We start from the raw sequence: 14,794 nt of genomic DNA on the forward strand, positions 1-14,794 counted from the left end.
CATTACAAAAAGCAAAATGGATAACTTTGATTACATTAAGTTGATTTTTTTTTTTGCACAAACAAAGCCAATGCAACCAAGATTAGAAGGAAAGTAGAAAATTGGGAAAGAATTTTTAGAACTACTGTTTCTGATAGGGGCCTCATTTCTAAAATACATAAAAAATTAAGTCAAATTTATAAGGATACAAGGCATTCCCCAATTGATAAATGGTTAAAGGATATGAACAGGTACTTCTCAGATGAAGAAATTAAAGTCTTTTATAGTCATATGAAAAAATGCTCTAAATCGTTATTGACTAGAGAAATGCAAATCAAAACAACTCTGAGGTACCACATCACACCAACATAACAAAACAGGAAAATGATAAATGTTGGAGAAGATGTGGGAAAATTGGAACACTATTGCATTATTGGTTGAGTTGTGAAATGATCCAAACATTTTGGAGAGCAATTTGTAACTATGCCCAAAGGGCTATAGAAATGTGCATACCTTTGACCCAGCAGCAGCACTTCTAAGGCTATATCTCAGAGCAATTAGAAAAATGGGAAAAGGACCCACATGTACAAAGATATTTATAGCAGCTCTTTTTGAGGTGGCAAATAATTGGAAATTGAGGGGATACTCGTCAATTGGGGAATGGCTGAACAAGTTGTGGTATATTAATGTAATGGAATACTATTGTGCTATAAGGAATGATTAACAGGCTGACTTCAGAAAAACCTGGAAAGACTTGTATGGTCTGATGCTGAGTAAAGTGAGCAGAACCAGGACAACATTGTACATAGTAACAGCCACTTTGCATGCTGACTAATATTGATAGACTTAATCTTTCTCAGCAATACAAGGATCTAAGACATCTCCAAAGGCTTCATGGTGGAAAATGCTATCCACAAAGAAGAAGGAACTATGGAGTTTGAATGCAGATCAAAGCATAATATTTGCTATTTTTTTCTTTTGTTGTGTTTTGTTTCCTCTTTCTGGTGGCTCCTCTTATTGGTTGTAATTCTTATTTACAACATGACAAATGTGAAAATATGTTTATAGGAATGTATATGTATACCTATATCAGATTGTGTGCTGTCCTGGGGAGGGAGGTAAAGGAGGGGGAGAAAAATTTAAAACTCAAAAGCTTATAGGAGTGATGATTGATAATTCAAAATAAATTAATTAATAAAAAAAGAGTGGTATCACCTACATATTGAGATTGTTGATATTTCTCCTACCTACCTTAAGTCTGGCTTTTGATTAATCTAGCCTGGCATTTCAGATGATATACTCTGCACATAAGTCAAATAAATAAGGTAATCATGTATGGCCTTGTCATACTCCTTTTCCAATCTTGAACCAATCAGTCATTCTTTGTTTGGTTCTAACTCTTTATCTAACTCTTAACCTTGAATTTTTATTTGATTTCTCATAAAGTCACTAGCTTCCAATTGCTCTATTCTAAATTTTAAGGAAGTATTTTCTTCAATAATCTTTTGGAATTCCTTTTCCATTTGGCCAATTTTGCTTTTTAGGTCATTCTTCTCATCATTGGCATTTTGGACCTCTTTTGCCACTTGAGTTAGGCTATTTTTAAAGGCATTATTTTCTTCTGTATTTTTTTGGATCTCCTTTAGCAAGCTGTTGACTTGTTTTTCATGATTTTCTTGCATCACTCTCATTTATCTTCCCAGTTTTTCCTCTACCTCTGTTACCTGTTTCTCAAAATCCTTTTTGAGCTCCTTCATGGCCTGGGACTGATTCATATTTTTCTTGGAGGCTTTGGATGTGAGAGCTTTGACTTTGTTGTCTTCTTCTGGTTGTATGTTTTGATCTTTTTTGTTACCAAAGAAAGATTCTACGGTCTGACTTTTTTTGGGCCTTTGTTTATTCATGATCCCAGCCAATTACTCAGGTTTTAAACTCTTTGTTAAGGTAGGAGTCTGCTTCCAGTGTGGAGAATGTACTGTCTCAAGCTTCAGGGGTTTTCTGTAGCTGTTTTCAGAGATACTTCTAGGGATCTGCAAATTTTCAGTTCTTCCAAGTTTGTAAGATAAGGGGCGAGGTGTTTACTTCTTTTCTGGCCTGTGCTCTGGTCTATGAGTGACCACAAGGACACTTTTCTGCCTTGGTACTGTGAGAAGGATTTTCTCTTCACTGCCACTGCAAGCTCCACCACAGCACCACTCTACCTCACCCCAGGACCACCACCCAGAACTATGATCCAGATCTAAGCATGGGCAAAGCAAGAGAATCCTGCAAAAGCAGAAAGATCCCTGCAATCCCCCTCTGGTCAGCCACTCAATTCCACCTCAGTCTGTGGGCTGGAAGCTCCAGAAGCATCTGCTGCCCTGGGCCAAGCTCAGGGCCTGGGCTGCCGCCCTTCTCTCTCTCATGGCAGACACAGACTTTTCCCACTGATCTTCTAAGTTGTGTTTGGCATTGGTGAGTTGAGAAGTCTGGAAACTGCCACAGTTGCCCACAATTCAGTCCTCTGAGGCCTCCTCCAGGTTCACTGAGGCCTGCCTTGCCTGCTCACCCATGTGAAACAGTGCTTCTCTACCAGGCCATCATGATATACCTTTCTGATCAATCATCCACGTTGTCTTGGGCTGTAAATTTGTTTCACTCTGTTTTTTTGTGGGTTCTGCTGCTTTAGAATTTGTGTAGAGACATTTTATACTGGTATTTGGAAGGGTTTGGGGGAGAGCTCTAGCAAGTCACTGCTTTTACTCCACCATCTTGGTTCCACCTCAAAAAAAACCTATTAAGATCTTTCTTGAATAGTTCTTCCACATCTCAGGAATTAGTGAAACTCAATCTGCCACAAAACCAGAAATGAAATACCTCCTCCTCAAAGATACAGTTGTAAATTTAGGGGAAGTAAAACAGATAAGGTCTGGGGTTATCTTTTGAAAAATATAAATCTGTAATCTGCATTTTCTCTGAAAAAAATATGTAGACATGTATTTTAAATCTATGAAGGATATGCTACAGAGAAAGAAAATAAATTGGAGCCATCCAGGCCAAGTTGAGCTAGATGGCTTAACAGTATAGGGTCCAGGGATAAAACAATCTCAAAAAATATTGAGTCAAGAAGGGACAATAATAACAATTAGCCATAAAGAGATATGGAGTAATGATAATTATGAGTTAAATGCCTATGAGTAAAAGAAAAATAGTAAGAATAGAAAAAAGAAATTTCTTATGTTTTACCTGTTTGACTGTGGATTAGCCATAATTTGGAGAATTGGCTTCTTATTCCGTAAAATTAATGGGTTTGACCAGATGGCCTTCAAAATTTTTTATAACTCTAATCTATACTCCTGTAAAGTTCAAGAAGCACTTAATCAGTGAGACAAAAAGAAAAGGGGAAGAGAGTTACCTGTAGGACCCCTAAACTGTTCCCTTTACCTTCCCTATTACTGTAGATGTTAGCATCATGTTCCCAATCCTTCAGGCTCACCACCTAGAAGTCATCCTGAATATCTTATTATCACTAACCCACCCCCACCCACTGAATCTGATTTGTTACCAAGTCATGATGATTTTACCATGTTACATCTCTTCTATATGACTCCTTCTTCCCTCTGACACTGTGGTCATTTTAGTTCAAGATCTCATCATGCCTAGATTATTATAATAGCCTCCTGGTAGGTCTGCCTGCTTCACATCTCACCCTAGGCCACTCCATTACTTCATTTTGCCACTAAAGTGATTTTCCTAAAGCTCAGGTGTGATCATGTCACACACTTCCCCCCTCTCCCCCAGTGAATTCTATTGGCTTCAAATTACCTTCAGGAGCAAATACAAAATGTTCTGTTTGGCATTCAGATCCCTTCATAACCTAGTTCCTTCCTGCTTTTATGGTCTTCTATACTTTAATCCTGGACATGTACTCTCAGATCCATTGACACTGGCCTTCTGTTTTTTTTTTTTTTTCCCATGAACAAGACACTCATCTCTCAGCTCCTGGCATTTTCTCTGGCTGTTGCCCACATATGGAATATTCTCCCTCCTCTGCTCCAACTCCTGACCTACTTGCCTTCATGTAAGCAACAATTAAAATCTTACCTTTTACAGGAAGCCTTCCCTAACCCCTGTTTATTTCAATGTTTTCTTTCTCTTAATTGTTTCATTTTATCCTGTATATAACATGCTTTAAGGGCAGGAACATTTTTTTTGCCCTGTTTTTGAATCACCAATGCTTAACATTGGCCCTGGCACATAATAGATGCTAAATACGTATTTATTGATCGATAAGGCTCTAGAAAAAACCAACTTAGTGGACTTACAAAATTGACTAGCCAGAGGAGATATGGTCACATTCTTCTAGGACTGCTTTTTGTTGCACAACTCTGACATAGATTTAAAATGTACCCAGTTCTAGTTAGAATTGACTGCTGAAATTGTCCAACAAACTTGTTTATGTGATTATAGTTGTATCTTCCTCATCCTGATTAGGCCTCTCTGGTTTAATTTTTAGAAATAAACCTTTTGATAAAGGACCACACACCTTGACACTTTCACCCTATTAACATCTTAACTGTCATGGCAGACCTTTCGTCTGAAACCTCTCTCTAAATCCACTTCTACCTAGCATTTTACCCTATGGATTAATGCAGGGCAGGGAGTCCACATATGATTCTATTCCCAACTGCCTCTGTTCATAGCCTCCTAAGCTATATTTGTCTGAGATTATCAATAAACCATTCTAACCTCTTCTAGATTTGCTGTACACCATTAATTCAAATTTTGTTCTAAATTTGTATTTTTTTCATAGGGTTTTCCCCCAAATTACATGTAAAGACAATTTTCAACCTTCATTTTTTATAAGATTTTGAGGTCCAAATTTTTATCTCTTCCTCCCCTCCCCCTTCCCTGAGACAACAAGCAATCTGATATAGGTTATACATTTGTAATCATACAAAACACATTTCCACATTAGTCATGTTGTGAAAGAAGTAACAGAGCAAAAGGGAAAAAATCATGAAAAGAAAAGAAAGTGAAAGTGTTATGCTTCAATCTGCATTCAGACTTCAGTTCTTTCTCTGGATATGGATAACATTTTCCACCATGAATATTTTAGAACTGTCTTGGATCATTGTATTGCTGAGAAGAGCTAAATAGTTGATCATCACACAATGTACTATTACTGTGTACAACATTCTCCTTGTTCTGTTCATTTCACATCGCATCAGTTCATGTAAGTCTTTCCAAATTTTTCTTTAATCCGCCTGCTCATCATTTCTTATAGCACAAAAATATTCCATTACATTCCTATACCATAATTTGTTCAGCCATTTCCCACTTAATGGACATCCTTTCAATTTCCAATTCTTTGCCACCACAAAAGAGGTGCTATAAATACTAAATTCATATTTTACTAATAAATCAATCAGAAAAGATAACTAAAAGAATAACCTAACCAAGAACAAAATTCCCTTTTTGAAACTGTTTACTAATCATCTTTCAATAGTACATTTTGTAATTTACCTGAGAGTAGAAGATAGTCCCAGTGGCTTCTAGTTTTCACACAACTCTATCTAATCTTTTTGGAAGATGAAAAAAAAAACATAGTAGCATGACTAATAATAGTTCATTAGGGAAAAATAAATATGAGGCACTGATAGTTGGCACTAAGAATTTGAAGGTTGTCATGTTTAAGAAGGATTAAGCATGTCCTGTTTTGCCAATGAGGGCAAACTCAACAGCAATCTGATGTTACATGCAAATCCAGGCTCAACATAAATGAAAAAAAAAATAGTGCTGACAATAAGAGCAATTCTAAAGGTAAATGGATTGCTTTAGAGGTCTTCCTTCAAACAGTAGTTTAAAAACCTTCTTTTTTCAGGTATGGATTTGGATTTATGGCTCTGAGGTCCTCCCCAAATTTGAGATTCTGTTTTTCCGAGATGCCACGTCCCTACCAAGGCCATTATTCTTCCCATTTCTGCCACCATTTTTTTTTTCCTTTGTGGCCAAAATCAACTCCCAAATATCAATTTCCCACATTAATTACTACCTCTTTTGAAGGATGAAGTCATAACTAAGAAAAATAAATTAGCAACTATGTTCAACAGAGGTACACTAGATATCCAGATGATGCTTGTTCTTCATTATTACTATATAATACCTCCATGATAGGCTCAATAATAATGACAATAGATAGCATTTGATATAAAGCCTATTGAGTTACAGACATGCTAAGTATTTTAGAAATATCATCTCATTTGATCCTTACCACAACCTGTGAGAAAGGTGCTATTATTATTCTCATTTAACAGTTGATCTGTTGCCTAAAGTTCTCATCTTTTTCTTCTTTCTGTCCAAGTAATCCGTAGTATTCTTAGGTGGCAATTATTCCCAAACTCTACTTATAGTTCCATTGATTTTTCACCCAAATTCTTTGCACTATATTCTACTCTCCTAGTTCCTACATTCTCTCACATAAGCATAGTTCTTAATTTTAAAAAATCAGCTCTACTCCATATTTTATCTATTTTGTTCTCTCAGTCAGACAATAAACATTAAGCACCTACTTTGCTCCAAACACTGTGTTAAACTCTGGGAATATAAAGGAAACAGAAAGATTATTCTTGACTCAAGTAATCTCACAATCCAATGGGGAGATAACATCTAAAAAAACCCCAAAACTATACACAAACAAGCTACACAGAGGATATATAGGAAATAATCCACAAATTGAAGGCAATGTATTTAAAATGGATTGTCAAAGGACTCCAGTAGAAGACAGAATTTAATCTGGGATTTGAAGGAAACCAGGAAATCCAGAAGGTGGAAATGAGGAGGGAGAGCATTCCAGGTGTGGGGAGACAGCAAATAAAAATTGACATGGAGTAGAACATGAAGTAGCTCATTGAAAGAATATAAAGGAAGCTATTGCCACTGTGTGTGAGAATACCAAAGCGTAATGGAACAATAAGGTGTAAGAAGGCTATAAAGGTAGATTTGGGACTAGGTTATAAAATGAGTTTGTTGAGTAGAGAGGTAGTGTGTGTGGACCTTTGTTTGAAAAAAAAATTACTTTGGTTGTTGGCTGACTGGAGGATGGAACAAAGTAGGGGAACATTTGTGTCAGGCAGATCAACCTGAAGATTACTGCAATGATTCAAGGTTAAGAGGCCTCAAGGAGGGATGTGATAGTATCAGAGGAGAGAAAGGGGTGTATTCAAGTCTTGAAACAAAGTTTCAATAAACAAACTTTCAAAATGCCAAAGCCATATACAAGTCTTGGCTCACAACATACCAGATGATACCTGCAAAGTCAAATTAATTTAGTATCTGTACTTACGGTCTTTATTTAAGAATTAGGATCTATAGCTTGCTTTTGTTTCTAGATATCAGAAGCCATGTATTTTACTATATGCATCTTTCTTGGATTTTGTATCCTGTGTATTACTGGGCATCAGTAATTCTATTCTTCCTCTATTTTAGGTGTTCTCCATAGCATCTTGTTTACATAAAATATGTAGGTGATTTCTCTACTTTTCATTTTCTATGCAAGTAAAATATATATTTTAATAATAAAAGTTAAGCACATTTCATCTGTGGTCAGGAGATTGTCATTTCTATATTTTTAAACCGCAATTTTAAAAGCCAAATATCTTCTCATGAACCCGCTTCTTCATCACTTACTTACTTGCAAAATTTGTCTTTCCCTACTTAAACCTTTGGCTTTTCAGCAGCAATGAAAATGGTATATGCCCCAAAGTGTTCAGTTTATTATCAAGAAATTAATAATTCTTAATAATACTTTCTATATTCCTTCTGGTAATGCATTTTATTGTTTCCCATCCAAATCCCTACAGTTAGATATTAACCATCAAATTTAGTCAGATTTTAGAAGTAATTCATCACATCCTCATTACATACCCTTATTGATGCTCTATTGGTGGTGTCTGATAGATATATCTTCACAAAGTTACTAATTCTATGGCCCCTCTTGGTATGTCATATTAAAGCACCTATGGATCCAAATTATTGTTCCTTAGAAGATTGATTTCTTTTTTTTTTAATATTTCCTTCTATTTTCAAAATTTAATTTAATTTACAAGCTATGAACCAATCATCTTTTCAAAATGCTGAAGGAATACGTTCTAAACATTTGAAATACAAAAACAAAAAAGAAAAAAAATAGTTACTTCAAGGAGCTAAGATTCTTTGGGGGAAAGCATCCACCATAAGCTTGGATGAATAAATACAAAATGCATATGAGGTTTGTTTATTTGTTTGCTTGTTTGTTTGCAACTGGGGTAATTGGAAAAAAGGCTTATGTAGGAAGGGCCACATGAACTTGAACCTTGAAGGGAACTGGGGATTCTAAGAGGCAAATGGAAATATGGAAAATATTCCAGACACAGAGGACAGAGTATGTAAAGTTACCAACTGGGTCAGAAGATGGAATGTCATATAAAAGTAGTAATAGGTAGATCACTTTGACTGAAATATTGGGAGAGAATATGAAGGGGAATAGGGAAATAAGTGCAGTTAATATGTTGGAGCCAGATTGTGAAATTCTATAAATTCCAAAGAACTTAGTATCTTATCATAGAGGCAATAGAAAATCACCAAAAACTCTCGAGGGTGATATAGTCATACTTGTGCTTCAGAACATAATTTGGCAGATTTGTGGAGCGTGAAACAGGGAGAAAGTTTACTAGAAGCAAGAAGACTAATTACAATTTATTGTACTAATCTAGGTTAAAAAAAAAAGTTGAAGGCCTAAACTAGAGTGATGGTCCTTTGAATGGAACAGATGCTACAGTAGAATAACAAATTTGCCGCCATCTAGTAAATATCACAGGCAAAGAACATATGTAGGTTATGTTCCATGTGTAGAAATAAGAGATTAAAAAGTCATTGATAACCACAAGGCGTGACTCTGAGTATCCAGAAAAGTTAAGATGATGTGGAATATTTACCTGGAAAGAAAATAAATTCTGATATAAACACATTAGATTATATATGCCCATCATATGTGCTGACAGATATTTTTATCAGATAGTAATGTGGTATTGAAGTTAAGGAGACAAATAATGAACAATGTCTAGATTTGGACATTATATACTTGTAGATGACAATTGAACCCATGGAAGCTAATGAAATCAGTGAGAGTAGAGAAAAGTAGAAGAAATTGGAGAGAGCAAAAGCAGAAGAAGATATTTAGGGAGAGTTTTCAATGACGTAAAAATCTGCAGACAGGTCAAGAAGTATGAAAGTTGAGAAAAGGTAATAGATTTTCCAATTGAAAAATCACTATCATTCTAGGAGAAAACACTTAGTCAAATTATAGGGCCAAGAAACCCCATTTAAAGGACTGAGAAATAAGAGAATGAAGGCAATGAGTACAAACAGTTTTTTTTTCTTCTTCTAAGTACACACATGGAAAAGGGAGGAGAGTTAAAGTGTGGTAACTTAATGGGATGGAAAGGTCAAATGAAAAGCTTTTTGATTTTGTTTTTAAAGGAGGGGCTGTTTGTGGGCATCAGGGAGGGAACTCGGGGGGAAAAAGAGATTGAAGACTAGAAAGAGATATGATGTTTGATAAGGCAATCTTTTGGAGGAAACAAAGGGATGAGCTCAAAGACATAATGAAAGCGTTGTCTGAGGTAATGAAAAGTTACAATTCTTCAACAGAGACTGCAGAAAAGGTTAGTTAGTTATTTAGCAAATAATCATTTATTAAGAGCCTACCAAGTGCCAGGCACTATGTTAAATGCTGGGGATGCAGAAAGAAGTAAAAAGAGACTGTCTGCCACAAGGAAGCCCCTTTGGTGCACACAATCTAATGGGGAGCAAGATAAGTTAAAAAATGTATAAACAGGCTATATACAAAATAAATAGGAAATGATTGACAGATGAAGAAAGTCACAAGACTTAAGAGGTGTTAGGGATAATTCTTGCTAAAAAAAGGACATCATTTGGCACTTAAAAGAAGCCAGGATAGACAGCAGGTTGAAATGAGAAAGAGTATTCCAGGCTTGTGGAAAGTCAGAGAAAATGTCTATAATCAAGAGATGTAGCATTATTAATAAAACAGTCTATAAGACCAATGTCACTGAAATGAAGCATAAGTGGTGGGATTAAGGTATAAGAATGCTGGAAATGGAGGAGTAAGTTATGAAGGGAGTGATTATCAAACAGAGAAATTTGTATATGAACTTGGAGGCTATAGGGTGTCATTGCATTTTATTGAGAAGAGGGGTGACATGGTAGACCTGCATGTTAGGAAATTACTTTGGTGGCTGATTGGAATGTGAAGAGACTTGAGGCAGGCAGAACCACCAGCAGGCTATTACAATAATCCAGGAATGAGGTGATGAGAGCCTGCACCAAGGTGGTGTCAGGGTCAAGGGAGAGATGGAGACACATTCAGAAAATGTTACAAGGTGAAATTGACAGGTCTTGTCAACAGATTTGATGTAGGTGGTAAGAGATAGTGAGGATTCAAGGATAATAACTAGATTGTGAACCTAAGGGACTGGGAGATTGGTATTATTTGTGTTTGCAGAAGGGAATTGGAGCCAATGGTGAAATAAAGGCCAAGACTCACCTGAACTCTCCCAAATTCCTCTCCATACAACTTTAAAATAACACCTCAAATCAAATTTTGGAGTGTCAGAACCAAGAAAATGTTGGGGGTAAAACAATTTTCCAGCTCAAGACACCTCATGAGGTTGGCAGGAAAGGTCTGGCTTACTGGGGTGGTGGTCAGATCTGGAGTGCAATATAGGGGAGGCCAGCAGTGGGCCTTGGAGGGTACCTGTATCATCAGTGCCTTCAGGAGCTCTCAGCTGATGTATGGTAAGGGGGTTGGACAACTGGTACCAAGATCACAGAGGACCCTTTGCTGGAGAAAGTAAGGCTGGTGGCCTTGCATAGCCCTCTCTCACTCAAATCCAATTCAGTTGCAAGTCATGACATCATCTTTCTGATGTCACGGTCCTTTTTGAGAATGAAGGGCAAACAACAACAACAACAACAACAACAACCTTACCCCTCCAGTATGTCAACTTCTAGAACTCCCACAATATGCACATTCACTCCAAGAAGAGAAAGTAAAAGGAATTAAGGGTGAATTACAATGAACTTGGTTGTAGCAGAAAGACAAACATAACACACTCCAAATAGTTGTCCAGCCCCATTTCTTTAATATCTCTGTAAAAAAGATTTTGCTACTACCTGAAGCACCTCATTAATTTGTGGGATAGCTCTCAGTGTTAAAAAGGTTTTTCTTCTGATGAACATCAATCAATGTGTTAGTACTTTTCCTCTGCTAGTCCTAGTTTGGCCTTCTGGGCCCAAGCATGTTTAGCTCTAAGAGCCCAACATAATTACTCCTTTAAGATGCAATGGGATTGACCAAAAGTAAGTCACAACCTCTCAGTGGTTCATATAACACTTAAAAACTCTCTAAAATTTCAGAGAAAGGCTATTGGTAAAGGAAGTTCCTCATTAGGAGCTCTGTGTACCATATGAAATCTCTGGCTCCCTCTGCCTCCCCACAAAACAAAACAATTTCTATCATGATTAACAGTCAAGGAGAATCCTTGTCATACAACTCACTTTATCTGTGATCACCTTTTTCAAGCAGGCACCTCTCTCTTCTAGTTTTTTTGATAACTAGTTTCTAGTTCTAATCTTCTGTTTCCTCTTCTATTTGCATTTTGAATGCTCTATTCACTTCATGGAAACACTAGGTGGCGCAGCAGACAGAAATTTTGTTTTTTTAATTTGAGTTTGGCATGCTTTCAAGGTTATTGCCCGTCACTGGGGCACTGGTGGTCCAGGCCTTGAGGGCCTGTGGCCCTGTTCTGGTGGCTGCTCATTCCATAGCGACCCGGATGAGCTATCCCTTCTGATGAGGAGCAGGCTACCAGCTTGGAGAGAAAGATTATGATGGCTGCAAGGGATGATTTGGATCCATACAATATCCTACCCGCAAAGGCAGCTCCAGGGACTAAGGAGGAACCCAATCTAGTCCCTTCCATCACTGACAACCAAATAGTGGGCTGTATCTGTGAAGATGACAACAGTACAGTCATGTGGTTAAGGCTTCATAAAGGTGAGACACAGCATTGCTCTAACTGTGGAACCCGTTACAAGCTGGTACCCCACCATTTTAGCCACTGAGCCCCTAGACTGGTTTACTTGAGATGTGCTGTAATGTTTTCTTCCCTCCAATAAAAGACTAGCCATTTCCCTGGCTCTCCCATAAAAAAATAAAATAAAATAAAGTAGTAAATTTGAGTTTGGGTCTGGGTTCAGGAAGATTTTTCTGAGTTCAAATCCGGCCTTAGATACTTACTAGCTGTGTGACCTTGAACAAGTTACTTCTGTTTGCCTCAGTTTCCTCATCTTTAACATGAAGTGGAGAATGAAATGGCAAACCACTTAAGTGTTTTTGCCAAGTTTCATTTTCTTTGCCAGGAAAAACCCAAATGGCATCACAAAGAGTATACACAACCAAAAAAAAACCAATTCCCTTTATCCCCACTTTATATATTTCTTAATTTCCATTTCTGCCTATTCCATTGCTTTTGGCATTTTTTTACTTCCTTCAACATCTCTCAATCTTACTGTTTCTATTGAACCTCAGTCTAGTCCCCTAGGCCACAATAGCTGGACATTCACTCCTCATTTCCCATGGAACTTGAAACAGGAGGATATTACCCTTCCACATGTTAGAAAGAAAAACAACAACAACAACACTTTTTTACATCCAAAAAAGTTTCTTCTCTTGCCTAACTTTATCTGGATTATTTAATCATACGTTTCAAACCATGGCCTCTTTTTTGAACTGCAGACCCATCTTTTTAACCTCCTGATAGCAATTTTTATTTGCAAATTCTGTAAATAGCCAAGTATTAGAATTAGAAAACTTAATTTCAGATTATCAAAAGGTACTTATTATCTGTATCATACTGGGCAAGTCACCCAATTTCTCTGAGACTCAATTTCTCCACATGTAAAATTAATGATTGTAACTCAATCGTCTATAGTATCCCATACTCCTTTAAATATATTATCTGATAATTCTATAATCTCTACTCCTAAATGATTTATTCCTCTAATATCCTGAAGATATGCTAATGGCACCACAATTTTGCATATTATATAGGCTTAAAATGTCAGAATTATCCCTTCTGTACTGTATAGTAGAAATAATACTGGCTTCAGATGAAGACTAGGATGCTAATCCCATCAGTAACTACTTTATTACTTCATTCAAGACATTTATTTAACTTATCTGGGCTTCCATTTACTCATGTGTACAAATTCTAGGATTTTATAATTCTTCCTCCTATCTTATTACCACATCCAATTAATTATTTTGCATATAATCTTGCACACTCTTCATATATAACATCCCTTTACCTCAGTGTAATCTCACACATGTACTATTGTTTTAACCTGTTTTTCTGGTCTCCCCACTTGTTATTGTTGTTCTTTTTGATTGAAGAGTACTAAAATGACAACATAATGTCAGGGTCAATGGTCAATGTGTCCAGTTGTGGTTGATCATACCAACATAAGTTCAGAAGGCTCTACCAGACTATTTGGGGACAAACAGTCTGTATGATAATTTGGGAGATGTCTCTAAATTTGTGCATCTCATGTTTCTTTCGAGCTACCTCAATTATGCTTTGCTCATAGGGCATAAAACCTTTTTTGATGTGGGTACACCATGCTGGATGGTCCTGTGCTAGTGTCTTCTTTGTTTCACAACTGATACTAAAGCTTTTCAGAGACAGCTTAAGAGTATCCTTGTATTTCTTCTTCTGACCACCATGTGAGTGTCTGTGAGTTCTCCCTAAAAGAAGTCTTTTAGGCAAACATAAATTTGTCATTTGAACAATGCATCTAGTCATTCAGAGTTGTACTCTGTAGCAGTTTGAATGCTTGGCAGTTAAGCTCAAGAAAGGATCTCAGTGTCTGGTACCTTATCTTGCCAAATGATCTTCAGAATCTTTCTGAGACAATGCAAAGAGAAGTGATTCCATTTTATGGTATAATGATGTTATACTGTTCAGTTTTCACAGGCACACAACAATGAGGTTAGCACAGTGGCTCTTTAGACCTTCAGTTTGTTAGGCAGTCTAATACCTCTTCTCTCCCACACATTCCTTCAGAGTCTTCCCAATGCTGAGCTATATCTGGCAATGCATGTGTCAAGCTCATCCATCTATGTGTACATCTCTGAAAAAGCATATTGCCAAGTTAAGTGAATGTATCACAACATTCAAAATTTCTCCATTTGCTGTAGCTGATGGTTATATGTATAGATGGTAAGTTACTGGTTGGTAAAGAGCCTCTGTTTCCTTGGTGCTAACTGTTCATCCAAAATTCGCAAAGCAGCAGGGAATCCAGCAAAATTTCATCTCAGACTCAGTGAGTGCACAATCATCTGTGAACAAAAAAGTTGCACACCAGCTCTCTCCCTATTTTAGTCTTGACTTATAGCCTTTTCAAGTTAAATAATTTGCTATCTATTACCTCCCTGTTGGAGGAATATGACAACTTCACTGAAAACATCATGTTTAAAAGTATCAGAGCAAGAACACAGCACTGCTTCACTCCATTGGTGAGTGGGAAAATGAGGAATGTTGTTCATCATCCAGAACCCATAAAAGCATACCATCATGAAACTGGCATACAAAACTGATGAACTTCTCTGGGGAATCAAATTTTGCCATGATCTTCCACAGGTCCTCATGACTTATAGTATCAAAAGTCATGGTTAGATCAAGGAATGTTGTGTACAGACTTCGATTCTGCTCCT

The 14,794-nt window shown here is 36.9% G+C and overlaps 1 pseudogene; it reads left to right on the forward strand.

Moving 5' to 3' along the window:
• The first annotated feature begins 11,756 nt into the window (after positions 1–11,756).
• LOC110207904 (cytochrome c oxidase subunit 5B, mitochondrial pseudogene) lies at positions 11,757–12,144 on the forward strand (annotated as a pseudogene).
• Positions 12,145–14,794: the final 2,650 nt, after the last annotated feature.

Source organism: Phascolarctos cinereus, unplaced genomic scaffold (assembly GCF_003287225.1).
Source record: "Phascolarctos cinereus isolate Bilbo 61053 unplaced genomic scaffold, phaCin_HiC Scaffold_4;HRSCAF=312, whole genome shotgun sequence".
Lineage (NCBI taxonomy): Eukaryota > Metazoa > Chordata > Mammalia > Diprotodontia > Phascolarctidae > Phascolarctos > Phascolarctos cinereus.